Source organism: Phyllostomus discolor, chromosome 14, assembly GCF_004126475.2.
Source record: "Phyllostomus discolor isolate MPI-MPIP mPhyDis1 chromosome 14, mPhyDis1.pri.v3, whole genome shotgun sequence".
NCBI classification, from domain to species: Eukaryota; Metazoa; Chordata; class Mammalia; order Chiroptera; family Phyllostomidae; genus Phyllostomus; species Phyllostomus discolor.
Genome location: NC_040916.2, coordinates 4,150,639 through 4,173,567, shown reverse-complemented (window position 1 = coordinate 4,173,567; position 22,929 = coordinate 4,150,639). Strand labels below are relative to the sequence as shown.

General features: G+C 52.2%; 1 protein-coding gene across 1 annotated transcript in view; it reads left to right on the top strand.

The window, feature by feature from the left end:
* The first annotated feature begins 1,478 nt into the window (after positions 1 to 1,478).
* The window catches only part of LRRN2 (leucine rich repeat neuronal 2), a 72,815-nt gene continuing 51,364 nt past the window's right edge, over positions 1,479 to 22,929 (top strand). Inside the window, exon 1 of the mRNA XM_028530830.2 lies at positions 1,479 to 1,911. The gene's annotated coding sequence lies outside the window, so the exon portion shown is untranslated. The remainder of the gene's footprint in view (positions 1,912 to 22,929) is intronic.

The following is a 22,929-nucleotide window of genomic DNA, read 5'->3' as shown; positions in this document are numbered from 1 at the left end:
GATGCCCTCCTCAAAGGACTCCGAGTGCCTTGGACTCCACCCCACTCACTTCCCGATCATGTTCTGCAGCCTGTGGTCAAGACCCATCAGTGGGTGTGTCCTGTCTTGGAGGTGAGCTTGTTATGTCCGTTCTGAGTGGTCCAGGCAGTAGGCCCACTTAGGCCTGGGCCTTCAGCCTTTGCTCCAGCAGGAGACCCACTCTCCTAAGTCCAGACTAGTGGCAGGGATCCAGCCTTTCTTTTTCTTTTTCCTATTTAAATTTTGTTTTTAATTTTTTAAATTCTTGTTTATTTTGTTAACAGTTGTCCCAGTTTCTCCCCCTTTCTTTGCTCTCCCCTGCCCATCCCAGCCCACCCCCCACTCCCACAGTTAACCCCTACATTGTTGTCCATGTCCTTGGGTCATTCACACATTTTCTTTGACTAATCCCCTCCCCTTCTTTCCACCATTCCCTCCCACCCCACTTTCCTCTGGCAGCTGTCAGTCTGTTCCATGTTTCCACATCTCTGGTTCTGTTTTGCTTGTTAGTTTATTTTGTTCATTATATTCCTCTTATAAGTGAGATCATATGGTATTTGTCTTTCACCGCCTGGCTTATTTCACTTAGCATAATGCTCTCCAGTTCCATCCATACTATCACAAAGGGTAGGAGTTCCTTCTTTCTTTTTTTCTGCTCCATTGTGTAAATGGAATTCCATTGTGTAAAAAATCACAGTTTTTTAATCCACTCATCTACTGATGGGCACTTAGGCCATTTCCAACATTTGGCTATTGTATCTAGCACTGCTAGGAGCATAGGGGTGCATAAACTCTTTTAAATTGGTGTTTCTGGATTCTTGGGAGATATTCCCAGCAACGGAATCGCTGGGTATCCAGCCTTTCTAAGTCACCAGGAAGCAGCCCAGAGCTCACCTTCATCGTGGTTCAGCTCTCACTCTCCTTCCCAGTGTCCACAACACCCAGCCTGCAAGGTGGGCACTCCCCGAAGCCCAGGACCTGAGTGGGCTTGTCAGCTCCTGACACTCAGCAGATGACATCCTTTGCCAAGGGCCAGGGTGGGATGTTCCAAGATGTCGGAACCTGCTCAGGGGGCAATGCTGGAGAAGCTCGAGGAGAGCTCGGGGTATTGACTCCATTCTTTAAGAGGCGCCTGTGTCCACTGAACAAATTCTAACCCACCCTTTGAATTCCTGGGTCCCCTTTTGACTTCGGAAGGGTACACTCCATTGGCCGTTGCAAGAGAAATCAGAAGAAGCCCTCCTGCTCCTCTCAGACCCAGGCCCCGTGCCCACTTCTCTCGGCCGAGCCTTTCATCTAAGGCACAAGACCACCACTGGCCCCAGACGCTTGCTTTAGCATCTGGCCCCACCCAGCTCCTCCTCCGGGGTGTGAATGTGTGTTTAGGGAGAAGGTGCGCCTGGCCACTCAGGAGTTAAAATGGCAGCGGGACTGAAAGGGGGTGGCGTGGCATGCAGACGGAGAGGCGGCGACCGGAGTGGGCTGGGGAGGTTGGGAGAACAGCAGAAAAGCGAGTGAGGAGGGCGAGCGAGCAGCCGGGAGGAGGGGCGTGGGGCGCCACCGGAGCCTGCTGGGTGTACTTGGCCGCGCGGCGCGCCGTGGGAGCCCCGGACTCAAGCCCGCAGCCTCCAGCCACAATCGCGAAGGGCCGCGCACAGCCCCAGGCGCGGGGCGCGGGCGCGGATGCCCGGAGCGGATCGCTGTTTAGCGGTCGCCCTCCCTAACTCTGCCCAAGCACCACTCCCAGGACAACTCCTCGGCGGGAAGGCTCCCTCGAGCCTCTTCGGCCTGGGGGGGCGGCACAAGGAAGACGGGCGCAGATCAGGTTCCCCAGCTCAGCCTGGGCTGCAGCCGAACGGCGCGGTGGCCCCGGACCCGGACGGCGGCCCCAGGGTGAGTGTGCGGCTCAGGGCTAATCCTGGCCGCGCTGGGCCCGCTGGCTTGGGGGTGGGGACCTGGCGGGAGCTGGGGGAGGACGGCCGCAGGCGCAGCTGAGCTGCCTGCAGGGGAGCTGGCGACTCGGGGAGGGAGGCAGCCTGGGGCGCCAAGGGAGGGGGTGCTGGAGAATGTAAAGAAGGTGGCCAACTGCGCGGGCTGCACCCGAGGCGGAGGGCGAGGCGGTGTCTGGGCAGTAATCTACCCCGAGGGGCCCGCCCCGCCCCAAACTGTTGCTGGGAGAGCGGGTCCTGAGATGTCGGGGAGCCGAGAGGTGGCAGAGAGGTTAGGGAGGGTGTGACAGGGGCGGACGGCGGGGTGGCAGCGCTCCAGAACCGCCGAGACTTTCCTTCCCTGGAGCTCGGGTGTCCGTGCGCAGGGACAGGGTGGCCTTGGTGTCTGTGAGAAGTATCTGGAACCGTGAGCCAGGCGCCTCCCGGGCCGGCGAGGGTCCGTCCGCAGCCTGGGATGGGACATTTGGGCTGGGGGATGGACTGGCCTTGGGCTCAGCCTGGGGGCTCTGAGAGTGCAAGCGGCGTCGGGAGGACAGCTCTGCGCCCACCACAGCACCCAGGAGACAGGAGGGGTTGGCCAGCCACAGGTGGTCCGTCTGTCCTGCGGCCAAGGGCGGCGCAGGGTCTGGCTGCTGAGCCAGCGAGTAGCTGCCCGTGACGGGGGCTGAGCTGAGAAGCTAAAGGTGCAAGAGACCCGGCCCCTGGGGGTGTTGCTGTGCTTCCCCCCTTTTCTTCCACCCCCATCCAACGAAAGGAAGGAAAATGTCAGCTGGGCTTTGTGCTCTGTTCCTCAGGCTGCCGCAGCTCCCATCTGTTGGAGCCAACGCAGCTTCAAATGGCAGGGCTGGGTCGGAGCGGGTGGGCTGGGTGCAGCGCTCAGTGGCAGGGAAGAACTGGACAGACCCTCTGCTTGAAGATCCCAGGAGGTCGGCGGTAGAAACAACTGCCTCCCCAGGTCTGGAGGTAGAGGAGGCTCCCTGCCAGCTTGTTCGCGGTCATTGGGAGATCTGGGTCTTTTCACGCACCCAGGCACAAGGCAGGCTCCCCCTTCCCCGCCAGTCTGGGGTCGTCTCTGGCCCAATGTCCTCTTCACGCAGGAGAGGGCCAGGATCCCCTTCCACTGCCCACTGCTCCTTAAAGGTCCCTCCAGCAAGGAGCACTGGGCATGGGCTGGGCAAAGCTGTGTGCAAGGCACTGAGGCCCCTTGCATGTGGGTCCTGTTGTTATCAGAAAAAAGTCACATGTGGGTGGCCTGACCCACTTTCCTGGCTGACCAGGTGCTGGTCAAAAAGACGGGGAAAAGATGGAAGGAGAAGAGCACAGCTAGGGCTCTGAGCCTTCCAGGCCCTTTGCCTCCCCCGGAGCTGGTTCACACCGAGTCTCCCCCTCTCTGTCTAGGGAGGCCCTCTGGAAAGCAGGAATTAAAGGCCACAGTGCTCCAGGGATTGAGACTGGTCTAGGGTCGGCAGGCACCTGGTGTCCAGGAGTACCCCCAGAACCACACCGACCCCCGGCACAGCCTAACCCAAAGGAGACACCGAATGGCAGTGAGCACTCAGAGGTCTGCTAAGACAAATTCCACTCAGACTGAGGCAAGTTTTCTCTGTAACTCACTGCAGTTCCTCCCCCCATCCCCTCATCTCCCTCCCTCCTCCCTCCTCCTTTTTCTCCTTTACTCTTCACTCTTTCCTCCAGCGTTTCTTCCTCTCCTTTCCTCCTCACAGCGCTTTCCCTCTCTTTCACCCTCCTCCTTCTCCCTAAGACTTCTGTCTCCCTTCCTCTCTCCCTCTCCCCCTCCATCCCTCCCGGGTCTCCTTGGTCACCTTAGCCCCCCTTCTCTTCTGTAAACTGCAGCCGGGCATGCGCTCTGCTCCAGACACTCCTAGGGTGGGAACACACGCACTGTTGGCTTTGCTGAATACCCTTTGCAGAGGAGGGGCCAGGGCTGGTGGGCCTGGCAGCTGCATTTCCCTGGCTTGTGCCTGTCCCCTGCCCTCTACCCCTGCTACCCCCTTTTTTCATTTGAAAGGAAAACTAAAATCCATTGCTTTTTTTAAAAAAAAAATCTTTATTCAGCAACTTCTTGAGCACCTACTATGTGCCTAGCACTATTTTAGGAGCTGAGGATACAGTAATTAAACAACCTCCCACGTCTCAGGACAGAAGTCAACTTGTCCCTGGACTTCCCAGCTGATCAGTCTGTGCCCACAGGCTCTTTCAAAGACCCACTGGTTGGTGGCAGGGATGGGAACGTGAACAGTCCTAGTGAGTTACCTTCACCATGTTGAGGAACCTCTAACAGGACGGGCCCACCTCCTTACCAAATACCAGGTACCAAACAGTTTACAGACCAGGGCCCTCCTGTGCTTAAGACATTTCTGACCTTAAAGGGCGGGTCAGCTCACATCTCTCCACTTCTCGGGGAGGGCTGAGTAGAAGTCCAGTGCTCTGGACACAGCAGGGAGAAAGACGCAGATTTGTTATTGAGTACCTGCTAAGCACCAGTCTGTCTAGAGCCGTGCGACAATGATCTCATTCAGTCCTCCTGACAACCTTCCAAGGCCTAGATTACCACCCCCTGCTTCATAGCTGAGGGAACTGAGGGACAGAGAGGATCAACCACTTGCCTCAGGTCACATAGGTCTACATTTTGAAGTCACTGCTTGTCTGCGGTTCATCTTGCCCCTGTGATGCCTGTGACACCCGGTAAGTTGTATAGTTATCTGAAGATTACATTTTAATCGAATTTTTCAGAAGTATGCCTTACCTTCTCACTTAGAATATGAGGATATATAAGGATTTGCTGAACATTTGCATGAATAAGCTTTCCCAAGTGATCAGGGAAGGCTTCCTGGAGGAGATGGGACCCTGAGAGGGAAGGCGGGGAGGGTATTGGTCTTTCTGATGTTACACAGATGTGCCACTAGCTGTAGGCAGGTAACCCCTGCTCCACACCACCACCCTGCATCCAGGTAGAGTTGATGGGAAAGTGCTCTTTTCACTGAGGGTCAGGAGGTAGGAGCTTGTCTATGGCCAGTCTGATGAGTTAGTGCCTCTTGGGCTAGCCTGGACTCTGTAAACAACTCCAAGACGAAGAATGGGATGGGAGGCATTCAAGCCTGCAAGAACTAAAGGGAAGGGCAAGAGCAAGGGCAATGGCTGGAAGATGGATGGGGCAGGAAAGGGGGAGAGTGCCCAGGAACAAGAGGGGTGGAGGGCAAAGACAGAAGATAAACTGAGAAACAAAAAAACAGAAGGCAAGAGGCATGCAAGAAAAGGCATAACCAGACAGCACAGACAGCAGCGTGCAGTGGGATTGCTAAGAGAGGGTGAGTGAGAACGACGCTTATACCCTGTACTTCCTTGGGGGCCTTGATCTCTCAGTCCTCCGGTTCAGAGGCTAGAGTAGTCACCAGATTGGCCTTACAGAGGCATTTGCTTACTTAACCAACCCATCTTTTCTGAGCACCTACTGTGTGCTCAGACCTGTGCTAGAGGCTAGAGACAAAGAGACAAATCAGATGTTGCCCCTGCCTTCCAGGAATTCGCAGTGAGAGTAGAGATTCTGGAACGGCACACCTGGGGTTCGGGTCCAGGCTTCACCACTGACAGCTGATTGACGCTGGCCAAGTGTCTAAGCTCTCTGTGCCTCAGTTTACTACTCCAGAGAGCTGTTTTAAGGATTAAGTCAGTTAATACATGTAACAAACTTAGAACAGTGCCTGGCATAGTAAGAACTATGTAAGCATATTATTATCATTGTTATTATTCAGTGGGAGAGTCAGTCTCACAATAATGAAACAAGTGCTATAGTACAGGGACGAGCAGATAGCAGGTGACTGCCTCTGCCTGCAGATGAGGGAATGGTTCTCAGAGCACATAACACTGGGGGCAAGGCTCAAAAAGGAGTCAAACTGGCAGAGGTGGTGGGTCCGGGGTCACTGGTGCCCCTTGGCACCAGTATCTGGGGCACAGGGATTGCATGTGAAAAGGTGCCACATTGTGTGTGTGTTGCCTTCTGTAAATTTCAGGAACACCTTGGGCATGTCCCACCTCAGCCTCCATTTCCAGTGCTTGGAGCTGAGCTTCCACTGGGGCTGACAGGTCACCCAGAACATCCCTACACTCCCAGCCTAGAACAGTTGTCCTTGGGGCAGGGAACCTGAAGCATCCCTGCTGGGGTTGGTCTGATGACCATGGCTTCCTTAATGTTCTGAGCCAGCAAGCAGTCTCTGCTGCAAACCCAGGGGGTAGCCACGGCCCTGTCCTCTGGCTTCTTGTACTTCCTGGGGACCCAGCAGACACCTGGGGCTAAGGGAGCTGCCTGTTCAGAAGTGAGCTGAACCAGGTTTTGTTCAGAATTTAGTTGGTCTCCACACACTTCTCCCACCCACACCTTCCCTGCCGCTCAGCATTTGATGGACTTGAAATGAGTTCCAAGATGAAGAGCAGGCACAGAGCTCCTAGGGCAATAACTGTTTCTCACCCTCGTCTCTCACATTGTAACGGCACTAATTATAGCAGCCAGCATTTATTGAGCACTTACTATGTGGTAGACACTGTGCCAAGAGCTTTACCTACATTATCCCATTAAATCCTAAAAAATACCCCTATTAGGTAGGTGTTCTTATTATCTCTAATTTAAACTCAAGGGAACTGAGACTCAGAGAGGTTCAGTAACTTACTCAAAGACATATTACTAGAAGAAAAATCAGAGGATTTAACCTTCTTTCTGATCAAGAGTTCCTGCTCCTTAACCACCCGTAGCATCCAGGAGTCCTTGGGCCTAGGGGGTGCTCCAGGGCCATCCAGCCCGCTCTCTTCCCTCCCTGCAGTGAGAAGCTCCCAAAGTTCTGTCCAAACCAGGGGCTGCCTGTCCACTTTTGGGGACCTTCAGAAAGGGTGTCCCCTCTTCCTCCTGCTCCCCCAGGTCATGGCTCCTCGAGAATTAACATTGTTTCCTTCTGCCTCAGCTAAGTGCCTCAGGGGCCACGTGGAGCCGGAGGCCTCCAGAGGAGCTGGACCGTGAGAGTCGGTCACCATGACCACAGTGGCAGGACTAGTGCAGGGGTGACCTCTGAGAGACGTGAGGATGGGCACAGACCCTGACTCAGGACATTAGGTGGGACAGCTTGAGGATGGCACTGTTGGTGGGGTGTCTCTGACAAGGCAGCCTCCTGTCTTGGGAAGAACAAGTACGATTGTTCCTATTTACAAACTCACAAGGCAGATCCTTCAGGAAAAAGCATATGGAAGAAGGGGCAGCAATGGTGAGGCAACCAGCTTAGTTTCTCCTATAAAAGTGGGTCTGTCTTACATGATCCTTTCAGCAGGGAAAACAGAAGGAAGAGATGAGAAAGGCAGGAGAGGCTATGTTCCTCTCTATAAAGTGTTCCCAAAATGAGCATTTAAAGGCGGAGGATGAAAGTGTCTGTCTTTGGCCCAGGCAGGCAGAGGTAGCGATGCCAGGTGATAGAGTGCTCACAATGGGGCAGCTGGTGGGCAAACTGCACAGGGGGAGGAGAGGGCCTTGACACTCCACCTCGACACCCAACCCCTCCCTCTCCTGCTTCTGGACAGACTGCCAATGGGATGAAGGTAGCTGGGACTCGCCCTGAACTTCAGAAGGTGCGCTGGGAGGGAGCTACAGGATTTTCCTGTCCACTGCTCATCTCTGCAGAGCCATGCCTCAGCTAAGTCAGGCACAGAGTGGGGCCAAAATTTCTTCATTTATCAGGCATTTTTTTAAGCATCAGTACCTGGCTTCTGGTGCAGACAACAGTGCACAAGCAACCAGCAGCCAGAGATTTCTGCCCTCGTGGACTTTATACCTGATTCGGGAGATGGTACAATTAAACATATATTAGGAAGCGGCAAGTGCTAAAGAGAAAAACAAGGAAAGGGGACAGCAGAGGATATGTTTGGAAGAGGAGAGTTTGTAATTTTGCACTCGGTGGTCCAGGAAGACCTCACTGAGAAGGTGACATGAGTAAAGATGAGGTGGCTGCAAAGTGGCCAAGGGAACGGTAGGCATAAGGGCTCCGAGGCAGGGCCATGCCTGGTGGGTCCGAGGAGGCCAGATCTTGGAAAGCTCTGGAGCTGAAGTGAGGAATTTGGTCTTTCCTCAGAGTGAGCTGGAGACTTTGCAGGGTTTGGGGTGGGACATCGGGATTTTGGCCATCCGTTTCAGCATCGTACCAGGTGGCATCGTATCAGGAGGTTCTCCAGCCCGTGAAGCTGAGTTAGTCAGTTAGTACTCAGAGCCCCCATCCTTGGCTACTTTTCTGAGCACTGTCCTAGCGTGGGGCGTGGGGTCAGGGAGAATACAAAGAAACACAGGTCCTAGCCTTTATTAGTAAGGAAATGTACAGATTCGTTGGGGAGGCAAAACTTATACTCCCAAGAAATAACAAGGGAATAATACCAGACAGTATTTAAAACCAAGTGCTAAACTGTGTGGTTCAGACTATAAATGTTATCAGAACTGCGAGCTGTGTGGGAGTTCAGAGGGAACGCTGCCTGGAAGGGGTGCTGCTGGCTGGGGCCTGGAAGCGGGGTGGGGTTTGGATCTGCGGAGGGGAGGGTTCTGCAGAAGGGAGCTGGCAGCTCCTGGGGGTGGGGATGGGAGAAGGGCGGCCAAAGGGAGGGGGCACATGGGTGGGGAGCAATTTTTGTCTCTGGAACAGTCCCCACCTTCGGGTTTCTCATGTCCCCTCTGTTCTCTCTGGACAGGAGAGCAGCCCTTTCTTTAGAGCACAGGTGGCAGACACAAGGCCCTCGGGCCTAATTCAGCCCTCCGCCTGGTTTTATCTAGCCTAGCACCTTGTTTCTACCTGGTTGCAGTGCTGAGCTCTCGCTTAACCGTGAAGGAGTAGTTACATTTACACAGTCCTAAAATTGCATTCGGCCTTTTGAAGGCAACTGCAAGGCTGATGTGGCCCCCAGTGAAAACGAGCTTGACATGCCTGCTTTAGAGGATGAAAACCCACTGTCCTGCATGCTTGCCTTCTCGGGGGCCCGCTGATCTCTGTTCTTTGACTTCGTCTTGCTTTGAGAAGGTCCCCTGCCCAGCTCTCAAGTGGTTTCTGAGATCTGCATTCCCCTGATCGGTTGCTGTCCACCAGCCCCTGGGCCCGCTGATGTTGGGCCCGATTCTCTGCTGCCCCGTAAGCTCCGCTCCCTGCCCAGCCTGTGGCTGGCTTCTGTTCTTCCTTCCTCTCGCTGACCTGGCTTCTGTCTGGTAGGTTACTCCTACAACAGCGGCCCCCTACATTTTGGCACCAGGGACCAGTCTCATGGAAGACAGTTTTCCCACAGACCAGGGTGGTGGGGTGGTTTCGGGACGATTCAAGCGCATTGCATTCAAGCTCACCTGCTGCTGTGTGGCCTGGCTCCCAACAGGCCCGGACCGGTGCCAGTCCATGGCCCGGGGGTTGAGGACCCCTGTCCTACAACATTCTAATTTGTTTCATAGACGGTGAACTGGAAATACCGTATTTTGCTGTGTATGATGCGCACTTTTGTGCCCAGATTTTTGAGGGAAAAATAAGGACATGCATTATACGTGGATGACACTAATTCCGTAGCTATATAAAACTTTGTAATTCTTTTATTTATGCTTACGTGTTAAAAGTGTAACTCTAGAAAGCAATAATGATATCCATATGCAAAATAATACCCTGAGTGTACAATAATTTTGTTTCTCAATATAAATAAATAAATAAATAAATAATTGAATTAAAAAGTTGAAAAGGAAGACTTTTTTTCCTGTAAGTTTGGGCCAAAAACATGGGTGCACATTATATACTGCAAAATATGGTGACATTGTATCAAAGTGAGCAGGCATCTCCCCATGCGGGCTGGGTCTGTTCTTTCCCTGGAGAGAGGCTGTCTGGGTCTTGGGTCTCAGGGTTTGGCTTACCTCTGACCTGTAGCGAGAGTGCCCTGGAGTGGAGTGGGGTTTCTCAGTGGCACCTCACTCTCCCCACCCCCTCCCTGCCTCCGCCCCGTGCCCAGCCCAAGACCAGGAGCCAAGACTCTCACGTGCAACCCTTTTTGCTAAACAGATTCTTCCTTCGTCTGGGCCCTGGCAGCCCTGGAAAGGAGGGCCACCAGCTCTACCCCAAGGCTGTGGGCATGGTCTCTAAGACTCAGGCCTAAGCTCACCATCCAGAGGAACTGGAGTCAGTTGGGAGTGGGTTAGAGTCCCTGTTCCTTCCTCACCCACACTCCATCGGGCGTTTTGCTTAAAGTCTCTGAGCCTCAGTTTTCCCATCTACAAACTCACGTCAGGGTTAACAATACCCACTTCACTGACTTGTTAACAATAAGAGTTAACATTGAGTTGAGCGCTTATGATGTGCTGAAAGCTCCACTACATTTATCTCATTTAATCCAGGTAACCCTGTGGAGTGGATATGATTTCCCTCCATTCTGCAGTTAAGGAAACTAAAGCTGGGAAAGATTAAGTAACTTGCCCAAGGCCACACACAGCTGGCAAGTGGCAGCGCCGGAGTTGAGCCTCAAATCTTCCTGACACTGGGGCCCTGGTTCTCAGCCACCACATTAAAGGAGCTAATCTGTGTAAAGTGCCTGCTATAAAGTAGAAGTTCAAAAATTGTTAATTCCTTTCCCCCTCAGTGTCCCCAGGGCCTATCCTCCAAAGAACAGCTCTCTCCTACTCATCACACTTCTCTTTTGGGATCCCTTGGGACACATGATAGAGGTAGGAGCCAGAGTGAGCTGCCATGTATACCAAGGAAAAAAGAGGGTGAGTAATTTGCATAAAATCATAAAACACAAGGGCTGTGATTAATACTCAGGAAACCTTTCTCATAAGGGTTTTATTACCCAGCCCTGTTGGGAGAGGGTATCTCACCGAGGTTCTGGTGTGTGGGAAGTCAAGGGGAGGCCACCGTCTCCCTCAGGGCAAGTCAGAGCCTGTCGCAGCTGCAAGTGCTAGACTTGATCCCTATGGTCCTGGAAAGGCACTAGCAGGAAGATTCTAAGACCTATGCTTCTGAACTTGATACTGTTTCTGGAGTTTGTTACAAATAACCTGGGGACTCTTCTGGATGGATCTAGGAAGAGGGCAGTGTTGAAGGTCAAGGTATGGGAGGAAAGGGTGACATCTCAATTTTATAACTGTTAGTTAAATCAGTGTGACTTCTGCACAAGGTGCAGTGCCAGTGGATGGGGATGGGTACTGGGGGGGCGGGTGGCAAAGGAAAACAGAGTCGTGGCCTCAGCAATCATCCTGTCTAATGGGAGAGGTCATTCACTTGCGTGCATGGAGACACATGCACACACACACACACACACACACACACACAGCTTCGCCTGACTTTGGGAGCCCTCATTCTTTCCTCCCAGGAGATCTCCCTTCTGGTTGACAGAAATCACCCCTGTGCACACCCCACCGGGACAGCCTAAGGCCGCAGCATTCACACTTGATGCTCAGGCCCTACGGTGGCTGCCAAATTCCAGGTAATGATCCCCCAGGGAGAAAAGGAGAGGTCCAGGTCATAGCACTTTAAAACCGATGGCACCTGTGAGCCCTCGGTCATGTGGCTTTCAAACATTTATAGAAATTGATCCATCTTTCAAAGCACACGTGTGGTAGGCAGAATAATGCCCTTCCCTAAAGATGTCTGTGCACTCGTCCCTGAAACCATGAAAATGTCTGGTTATGTGGCCAGGGGAATTAAGGTGGCAGATGGAATTAAGTTTGCTAATTAGCTGACCTTAAAGTGAACAGATTGTCCTGGAATATCCTGTAGAACCAGTGTAATCACAAGGGTTCTTTAAATGTGGGAGCGGGAGGCAGAAGTCAGCGTCAGAGGGATGGGATGTGAGAAAGACTCCGTGGGCCACTGGTGGCTTTGAAGACTGAAGGGGCCGTGAGCCAAAAAACTTGGGTGGCCTCTGGAAGGCAGAAAAGCCAAGAAACAGATTCTTCCCTAGATTCTCCGCAAAGGAACACAGGCCTGCTGACACCTTGGTTTTAGCCCAGCGAGACTCATTTTTGCACCGGAAGATAAATCCGTGTTGTTTTAAGTCACTAAATTTGTGGTAATATGAGGTCTGCCCAGAAGGTGTCCAGCCATGTACTGTGAGAAATAGAGACATTTATTGAAGATACAAGATACAGGAGACATTGTACATAGGACAACGACGCCTCAGTCCCCTTCAAAGTAGGCACCTTGGGACCTCACACGGTTCTCCCAATTGTCATCAGCTGCCCTGTCGTATTTTACTGAATCTCATTGATGGGCTGAAATCTCTTCCTTTTCTAAAGTGATTTTAGTTTGGGAAAAAAAACAGAAGTTGCAGGGTACCAATCCTGGACTGTAGTGGGGCTGAGTCACCTGGGTGATTTGATGTTCCTCAAAAACACTCTGCATGAGATGTGATGCCTGAGCAGATGCACTGTCGTGATGAAGTTGCCAATCACCACTTGCCCACAGCTGCGGCCTTCTGAATCATCTGAATAGTTTCCATGGAGGAATGTTTAAGCTTAACGCAAAATTTGATGCAGATTCCTCATTCTACTTGCTCAGTCATTTTGAATGCAATAGCCACACAGCACACATGCTCACCCAACAGCGTCTACTGCCCCCACGGACTAGTACAGTGAAGTTGTCATTGTTCATGCATGCGCACTCCAGTCCACTTTCTTTGGCTTAGGTTACATTGATGCCATGTATACTGTTCTCCTTATATTAACAATGGCTGGGATTTTTCCAGACAGACCTCGTATGTTACACCAGCAACAGGAAATTGATAGGCTTTTATAGCTGGAGCAAAGCAAATGGACCAGAACCCCACTGACTCGGCCTCCTCCTGACCCCTGACCCTGAGGAGTTGCTTCATAACTTTGAAGAGCCCAATTAGGAATATACTGTGCCTGAAACACATCCCAGTTGTTTTCCAGATGATGAAACCGAGGCCCAGAGAGAAGTGGCTTAGTGGGAGGTCACACTGAGTAGGCGGAAGAGCTGGGACTCCCATCAGGGCTTGCTGCTCTCTTGTCAGAAATTCCAGATGCTTGAACGCCTTCTCTCACCATTTCCAGCAAGTGGATGTATGAGTTTTGACCTACAGGGCCCAGGCACTGTGCTCAGTGCTGGGCAGAAGCAAAGTGAGTTCCAGGCTCAGGAAGCTGAGAGGGTGTTGCTGGAGTGCTGTGCTGCCCTCAGCCCCTCACTGGGCCTCAGTTTCCTCCAAACATAGGCAACCGGCTCAGGTTGCTATTGGTCCTTGACCTCTGGGGGTTGGCCCCTAAAGCTAGTCCCCAGGTGGACAGTATCCAAGCCACCTTCTCTGTGGTGAAGGGAGTGGGCTAGGCCCCCTGGCCCAGGCTGCACCTGCCCTTTGACAGCCTTACATGTTTCAAGTGGGTTGGACCAGAGCCTTGAAGAGGGCAGGGAGAGGAGGCAGCAGAGCCCAGTGCCCATAGCATATAGTGTGTCTCCCCTTGGCCAGGTGTTTTGGCCTTCCCAGCTCCCACACAGCACACCTGAGCCACAGGCTGGCCCCCAGGGCTGCCAGCTCCTGGTGTTGGTCTCCATAGCAACCCCACTTTTGCCTGGTCTGGTTTCTAATGACTTATTGGCATGTGTGGTGATTTGCAGCACTTGGCAGGCAGAGCTAGGGGAGTGGTGGGGAGGGGAGGAGGTGGTGCGAGGGGCTGGGAAGTGGGGAGGGGGGTTGAGTTTTGGATGAAGAGAGAGGTACAATTGTCTTCCTGCTCCACCCTTCCTCTTCCCTGCTGATTAATATCTGGAGAAAGGTTGCTGCTTTGGGTTCAGGTCCTTTCTCTCTGGGGAGCATGAGAGACAGATGGACAGACAGCTGTAGAGCACAGCTGCTCGCCTGTCAGAGGCAAACAGATGTGGAGGTGCTGGCAGCCATGTTCATCTGTGGCAGATCAGACCTCTCGTGTTTTCTGCCACTCCTGCCTGCTCCTATGGCCCTGAGAACAATGCTAGTCCCCAGGTGGACGTTATCCAAGCCACCTTCTCTGTGGTGAAGGGAGGGGGCTAGGCTGGGCCTCCTGGGCCCAGTAGTTGCTCTGCTTCATGGGTAGGGGAGCAGGGGTCATGTATCCACAGGAGAGGTTCTTGCAGCATTGTGGCCCTTTGCAGGCTCAGAAAACCAAGGAGGGTGGCACTGCATGAAACCCCAGATTGCAGAGGTAGTAGGTGAGCCAGCCAAACAATCAAAGGGAGAGAGGTGAGCGAGGGCCTGGCTCTCCTCCTCTTTTCTTTGGCAAAGCTTTCCCAACCTCAAAACTACTTCCGCAGGGCAAGGGAGTGGGGAGCCTCAGCCAGTCCGTGTTGCTGCAGCCTTCCTGAACACTTTGCTTTGGTCTCGGTTACTTCCGTTCCATGTATGCCCTTGTAAGAGGCAGCCTGGTGCTGAAAAGAACCCCGGCTTTAAAGTTGGAGACATCTGGGTTAGAATCCTGTGGTCACTGCTTTACCAGCTCTATGACCTTGGACGCATCTCTCAGTTTGAGATGCGTCTATAAAATGGGGTGAACGTACCCCATCTCACAGGCTTGTGAAAATGAAACCAGCTCACCCTTCCAAAATGCTTGGCACATAGTAGGCATCAATAAGTGTGAAAGAATTTTGAAAGTACTCTTTTAATTATCTACTCCAAGCAATGCAAGCAATGCGATAAATCATTTTAAAAATTCTGGTCGGCTTGATAGGGTTATCTTTTATAAATATTCAAGAATAGCCTTCATTTATTCAGCAAATATTTATTGCCTTTCTACTATGTACAAAGTACTGAGCCAGGTGCTGGGTCTTTCCTGGTTATTCACGATTATGGTGAAATTAGGTTATCTGTGCATTCTCTAAGCATATGGCATCTCACAGGAGACAGAGGGAGAGGGAGGTCAAGGAGGGCTAGTGGCAGAGAGGGTGGTCCGAGGTCGTCCATGTAAGTGGATCTTCCGTGGATTTCTGAGAAGTGGCTAATCCCAAGAGAAAGCTCTGTGTTGTGAACCTCTGTCTGGGTGTTGTGCAGTGAGACACGCCGCCTGACTCCTCAGAGATGGTGAGTCTGTTTTTAGGACTGGATGGTGGAAGAAGGAGCCAGTGGGTGGCTGCTCCTCCATGTTTATAAGCTGCTGTTGAGGCTTGAAGAGGCCGTCAGTAATGACCAGCCAACCAGCAGAAGAGGAACAGAGGCACCTGCCTTCACCTGGGCGTCTGAGCAGGTCACAGCTCCCTCGGTTGGTGCTGAGAGGGAGGCAAGGGGAGCCAGTGGGGACGGGGAAACTTGGCTTCCTCTCTGACAGCAGATGGACAGAAGTCCATCTACCCGCCTCCCCACAGCCTTCCCCAGGACGGAGCGCCAGAGATGGGCAAACAGAACTTCCGCCATGGCTGGGTCCCTGGAGAGTGTCTGGCCCACTGCTTTCCCACCTTCTCATTCACATCACAGCACACAAAGGCCATAACAATGGCTGGGGGACTCCAACCCGGGACAAAGGGGACCTTGATCTTGGCACACCTGTAACCCATGTGTGGCTCCCTAATATCAGCTGGGAAGCTCTAGCTTAACCAATTCCTCCAACTTATTTTTATTGGTGAGACACTTCTGGCCCAGAGGAGGGAAAAGGACTTGCCCAAGGTCACACAGCGTGTTCGTGTCATTAGGATTAAGCATAAAGCTCCTAACTTCTGGCTCTATGCTGCATCTGTTACCTCTTCTCAAGACTCCTTCCACTTTCTTACCTGACCTTTCACTCTGGAGCATGAACTTCAGATGAAATGGAATATAATTTCTCTAAGAAATTATTCACCATCTCTCATAAAACCAGACTACATTTCCCCACCCCCTTATCATCACCAGCCACCTTCCTGGTTTGGTGAAGCCTTTGGGGTCATAGACATCCTCCCATTTCCATGTCCATCCATTGTCCCGGGTGAGACCAGAGACCACGTGGGCAACCTGTCCTGCCCGCAGACCTGCAGCGCCTTCACCAGCTTCCCCACCTCAACCACTCGCTCCCTAGATCTTGCCATCACCTGGGAATCACCTAGTAGAGGTCCCTGCTTTCTGTCGGCCCCTGGTCTGCCGGCTTGCTGTCCGTTGACTCCCACACAGCCACTCTTGAACCCCGTCAGGATCTTTGGTCCACTGGCACCTCTGCTTTCTTGCCATTCATTACCTTCCCCTGTCTCCCTTCTCTGAGTCCAGATGGAGTCCATGTTCTGTCATTTTAAGAGCTCTCCTGCCAATACCCTAAACTCTCCTGACCCTCTGTCTTTTTATTGCCTGAGGCTGGCAAAGTCCCAGTTTGGATTAATCACCCTATCTGCTTCTTTCTGCCTTCATCCAGACAACTTAACCTCTTTAAAAAAAGACAAAATGAGGCAGATGGGTACCTCTAAAAATTCGCCATCACCAACTCCAGTTGTTCTTCCAAAGTGCCTTGTATTCCTACCACATCCCTCTGCTTGGCTCTCTCCTGGCTCTCCATGCCCTCCTCCCCTAACCTCCACCTCCACCCTCCCTCTCAGCTGCAACCACACCTGCTGCACAGAGAATTAGAAGCTGTGAGGCGGATTTCCCTCAGCTCATCCCCACCAGACCCTCGCACATACCTGTCTCTGCACCGGCCCCTCCTCCTTCCCTCCTGCTCCGCAGAGGAGGCATTCCCATGGCTGGCCATCTTCCACCACCTCGGTCCTAGCTCCTGTCCTCTGGGCTTCTTAGGAACATCCTTCCTACCACGCTCAATGTCTCCCATCTTCAACAACAGCAGCAACTGAAACCTTCCTCCAGCCCAACTCCCCTTTCTGCCACCACCTTGTCTCTTTTCCCCTTCAAGCCAAATTTCTGGAAAGAATTGGCTACACTACCAGAGCTCTCTTGGTTTCTGCACCTCCCACATCTTCCTCTGCCCCACTTCGGTCGGCTTCCTCCCCCATCATTCTGCTGAGACAGCTCCCCATACCGCTAAGTGCAGGAACATTATTTTAGTTCTCAGAAGTATTTTTCCCTCCTTTCTGACACTTTCTTCTCCCTTGGCTTCTCTTAATCCTGGCTTTTCTGGTAATTCCCAAGTGTTCTTTGCTGAGTCACCCTTCCCTTCTCCATCTTTAAGGCTTGGAGTTCCTTATGTTCTGGTTCAAGGTATTCTCTTCTGACTGGGCTCGTGTCCTGCGGCCGTCTCATGGGTGGCTTTCCTTACCAAACACATCCAGATGACACCCAAGTGAAAGTCTGTAGCCTGCACCTCTGCATCTGAGCTCCATGTCTTCATACCCATCTGCCTCGTTGACTAAGATGGATGCCTCCAAAAACCTCAGGCTGCGGCCCTGGCCAGCGTGGCTCAGTTGCTTGGAGTGTTGTCCTGTAACCGAAAGGTCAAAGGTTCCATCCCCACTCATGGCCCATACGGGAGGCAACCAGTCAATGTTTCTCTCTCACGTTGATGTTTCTCTGTCTCCCTTCCTCTCTCTCTAAAATCAACAACCATATCCTCAGGTGAGGACTTTTATAAAAAAGCTGAAGGAAAAAGCTACCTGCTGAGTGTGACCTGATGACTGCTGCCATGCCAGCGTTCTCCTATATAAAGTCATCGGACTCCAGCTCCTGTCCCCTCTCCTTTCCCTTCACCATCCCTCGGCAGCTAAAGACCTTGCCCGGACTCAGAGGAGATGTATTCTGATTTTCCAGCCAGGGATGTAGGCTCCTCTTCACCAACAGTTCTTTCAAGAGCAATAGCAGCCATGTTTCACCTCTGAACAGCAGTCCTTTACGGCCTACTGTATGGTGTTTGCTTGTCCAGGGTCCTTTGAGCCACCCCTGTGAGGAAGCTGGCCGTGTGTTGTGATCACTGCTTCACACCGGGGCAAGTACAGCTAAGACAGGGGTCGTGGCATATGTACAGCCACGGGAATGGTCACTGAAGAGTTAGGCTGAGCCCGGTGCTGTGGCCCCACTGCCGTGCTGTCTGCACTGCTTCATATACGGCTTGTAGAAAAGAAGCTGCTGTGAGTTCTGGATTATTCCACAGGATGGAAGGTGTAGGGCCCCCTCTACCCTCCAACGCCCATGGGGTAGGAGAAGGTGTGACTGGAACGTGGCATGCAGTTTGCTTTGCAGGAAGTTTACCTTCTGTCTAGTTAAGGCCAGTCCAAGCTGGCTTTTGCAGAGCCCCCTGTGGGTCTGTTACCTGCCTCGTGTACTCAGTAGCCCCCCATTTAGTGCTGGGGACAGAGTGGCTGACAGTGTTGGCTCTGAGGCCCCAGGAGCAGGAGTGCCCAGAGAATCCACAGAGTGCAGAGTTCGGGGGCTGAGGCTGTGCCAGGACCCCTGAGATTGCTCAGCTGCCTCCTGAAGGGTGCCACCTGGGCGCCTGGGGCACACACGGCCTCCCTGGCTTGGCTTCCACCTGCTTTGCCAACCTCTTCCCCTCCACCCTCTGCCTCCTAATGCTCAAGTAAACCCAAATGCCGCTGGTTCCCCAGCCACCCAGCCGCTGCACACCCCTGAGCTTTGCTTGACTGTTCCTTCTGCCTGGTGCCCTTCCTCACCAGACTTGACTCCCCCACACTTCAGTCCTCAGCCTTGTGCCATCTTTTCCGGGAAAGCTTCCCCAGAGCCCAGAGGCCTCCTCTGAGTACCAAGCACCCTCAACATACTCTTAAAAATCTTTTTGCTGCATCTACCTCTTCTGCTGGGTTGGAAGCTTCTTAAGGACAGAGACTGTGAGTTATTCATTTTGGAATTCCCAGTGTGTGGCATGCAGAAATAACAACAATGACATAACAAGGCCCACTACATGCTAGATGCTACGTTAAGTGAACTTGCTGAATCATATGAACTTGCTGAATCATAAAATGATGTTATGCTGTAGCTACTACACCCTATTTTTTAAATGACTTTTTATTTTAAAATAAGTATAGATTCATTGGAAGTGCAAAGAAACATACAGGCAAGTCCTGACTCTGTTCAGCCTCTCCCAATATAAATATTAACATCTTATGTAACTGTCATGCAACATCAAAACCAGGAAGCTGACATTGATATAATTCATGGAGCTTTCCTGAATTTTACCAGTTAAACATGCACATGTGCATCGATGTGTGTGTGTGTATGTAGTTTTGTGTAACCTCCCCAACAACCCAACAACCAGCATACTTAAATGTATCAACACGAGGCTTCCTCTGTAGCCACACCCCCAACCCCTGGCAGCCACTAACCTGTTCCCCGTCTCTGTCACTGTGCGTCACCACACATGTTACACACATGGAATAATACAGTCTATAATTTTTTATTGGCTTCTTAAAATCAGCATAATTTCCTTGAGGTTCATCCAAGACGTGGCTTGTCTCAATAGTCTGTGCCTGTTGGTTGCTGAGGCGTGTCCCGTGGCAGGCACGGGCCACAGTCCAACCACTCACCCTGTGAAGAACATGCGAGTCGCCCCGTGTTACAAGTGAGACAACCAACTTGCCCTGGGTCATACGACTAGTAAGTGGCACTTAATAAATGTTTGGGAATAGATACTTAGTAGGTGTTTGATGTGCCGAGTTCAATGGAATGAGGGCACGTCGTGTCCTCTTGGCACCGAGCATCGTGTTTGTATGTGGAGAAGGGGCTCGGTGACTGTCTGCCAGTGAGGACGTGCATGAAACAGCATCTGTGTTTACACAAGTAGCAGTAATGTCCACCTTACCCCTGTGCCTAGACATTTGCAAGAGAGGAATCCTTGCCTCTCAGTGCCTCACGTAACTGTACCGTCTGTTGTGCTTGGAATCTCAGAAAAGGATAATTGGGGAAATAAAAGTGATCACCTACAGAGCTGGCATTTTATTGACTCAAATGCCCAAAGCTAATTGTTCCAAATTAATATGTGTCATATTTGCATGGAATCTTGCATCTAATTTGTAGGTTGCTCATTTTAGCACAACACAGAGAAACCTCCCAGCTCCCGCTTCCTGCCACCACCACCCTCCCCGCTGTCCCCAGGTAGGGCCATGCTGCAGAAACAGTGGGTTGGGTCCTGAAAGTGCCCACCCTAAGCTGGAAAGTCCAGCCAGGGCATTTTTACCTGTAGAAGAGGAGCCGAGTTACTGCCACCAGGCATAAGCCTCGGGAGGTTTAATTAAGGAGGATTTGTGGAGCAGTCGGAAATCTTTAGCCTCCGGTGTGGAGAGCCAAGTACAATTAAATGATTGGAAAGGAACTGCGTGTTGGGCTAGTCTTGATCCTGGGCACAGCACCTGGGAGAGGGGCTTCCTCAAGCACCTCTGTCATTGCTCCATCTGGAGAGGTAAGGTGACAAGACAGCCAACCCCAGCCTCCAGGGACACGCTGGAGATAAGTGGGGTCTCCGGGGTGGGACTTTCACAGAGGGTGTTTGGAAAAGTCTCCTATGACACCAAAAGGGAACCTGTGGTTTTAGTCCAGTCAAGGCCTTACCAAGGGCCACAGGTCATAGGGACAGATTAAAGGGGTAAGACTCTGAGCCCTGCCCTCAAAGAATTGCAACAGTGCTGATCCACCCTTTAGCAATCAAGAATTATTAAATGCCAGAGTAAATTGTCCAGGCTCTAAAGCCAGAGATATTCAGCAGAAAAGAGAGACTGGAGGTGTCCTGAGGAGTGAGGCTCACGCTGGAGACTGCCAGACCAGGGACGCGCCTCTTGGCTGTGGCACCGCACCGACTCAGAGGCTCAGGGAGCAAACGCTAAGGGGAAGCAAACATGGGTCTGGTATGAATCTCACAAAGAGGTTCAAAACAGGACCTCAGAGTAATGTTGGCCTTTTGGCAGACCATCTGGGATGTGTCCTCTGATGCCCGGGCATACATGGCCACTCTATCGTCAGGGGCACTTCAAAGGAAGAGTTGAAGCACCATCTCCCTAAAGAGAATGGAGCAATAGTTGGGGTTTTGCAATGGAGCAATAGTGGACAATTGGAAGAATGGGCTAGTTAGGAAGTGGGGCCAATATTGGGGCAGAGGGTGGGATGTGTCTGATTTAGGACCAATGTTCTAAGAACTCAAGTGGAAGTTTGGTACTCTAGGGGACTGAATGCAGAGAAAAGGTGACAGCATGCGATGGTCACTAGGGTAGAGCTGCCCATGTGGCAAGAGACTGCTGACCCCATGGGGAGGGCGAGCACAGGAAAGCACCAAGACTGAGAGGGGGCTGCAGGAAGGAAGTGTCTACAGCCACGCTAGTTGGCGTCAGCAGCATGTGGAGGCTGAAAGCTGAGGAGATGCTCCTGGAGCAGTAGAGCTGAGAGACTGACAGCAGCTCACAGGGATATAGGCAGGCAGGGTCTGCGTTCAGAGGGGATAAAGACAAGAGCGGCATTTTTATTGTTGTTTTTAAAGGTGAAGAGAGGGTAAGTAAAGGACTAAATTTCCTGCGGAGGAGGGAAGAGATGAGGGTGGTTTTGAAAAGGCAGAAATCTCTCTCCTAAGCCAGAGGGAAGCAGGAGAGAATGGGCAGCTGGGGGAACGTGTACGGATGGAGGCAGAGTGGTAGAGCACAAAGGAGGTCACGCCTGTTCATCCCACTGGTCCCATCAGGTCAGCAAGGCCGCCTTTCTCGAGGTCAAGTGCAGATGGGAGCACACTAAGCAGCAGAGTGTGCCAGGGCGGCAGCGAGAGAGGATTAAAAGGGTTGCAGCAGGGAGAGCCGGGTGAAGCTGCAATCTCGAATCTATGATAGGACTGGACCGTCGGCTTCCACTTTCTCTTCCTGTGATGCTTTTGGGGGAGAGGAACAGGGGCAAGGCAGGGGGAATTGCTCTTTTTTTTTTTTTCATTGAGACAGGGGCAGCAATGACCTTTGTAACCTTTTCCTGGGTTCCTAGGCTGTCCAGCCTTCTGCAGAGAGACTCCCAGCCTGGCCGCTTCCTGTGAACCACCCAGTGAGGAGGTCCATTCACCTGGTCTTGCCATCTGGGGAACTCTCTGCTTTTCAAAGCTCGAGGCCATTTTTACTTGGCCTGACTTATCAATGGACCTGTTCTAAGAGAATCCCATTTGCCCTCCGCTGCTCTCTGTGCACTGTTTTCATTTTTCTCCTCTCCTCGATCTTGCAACAGCAGCTTAATAGCCTGCAAGAGGGTCAGGCTGGGAAGATGAATGCCAGCCTGTGGGGGACTTCATCCTGCCTCTCCATCAGGGAGTCGATGGGAGGCAGGGAGCAGAGAATGGATAATCCAAAGAAACACAAGCAGACACAACAAGCAGCTTGCAGGAGGATCCAAACAGCATTTGCACTTGTGCTTGGGGCATGCTGTGATGACTTGAGTACCACCGATTTGCTGGTCTGATTAGGTCTGATTTGGATAATTCTGGTTGCATTTCCCAGAGTAGAGTAGGCAGCGAGGAGAAACCAGGATGGGCAAGGAGTGTTTGCTGGGAAGAAGCCACCAAGCGAGTGATCCCCAAGTGCAGAGGGCAGAATGGAGGGTCTGGAGTGGCTGCCACTGTTTGAAGAACTGGCACATCAGAGCAGTCCAGGTATTGACAGGCCACCCAGAGCACAGCTGCCTCATTGACGTTTTCCTCACATGTTGTGTGGGGACTCCATAATGGCAGCTTAACCAGGGAGAAGGCCTGGGAAAACCCCTTGAGGTAGTGTCAGGGCAGCAATACAGTATGACCTATCCCTGTCCCTTGATGATGTGCCCCAGGTCCATGAGCACTTTGGCATGAATTCCCCCAGGGGCTACCGCCCTGTCCTTCCCTCCTACCCCACCCCCAGCACTGGCTTCCTTCTCATCTTTGGCATCATCAGTTCATGGTCCAAGTGAAGGATGGAGGCGAGGGCCCCTGGGCCAGAGACCATGAGATGGAAGGAATTTCCCAGAAGGCCTCTGGAGATGGTCCATTTTAGGAAACACGGGTTCTAGTCTCAGCTCCAGCCTCAATGTCCTGTATAATTGTGAGCTACTCACCGGAGCTTTCTGG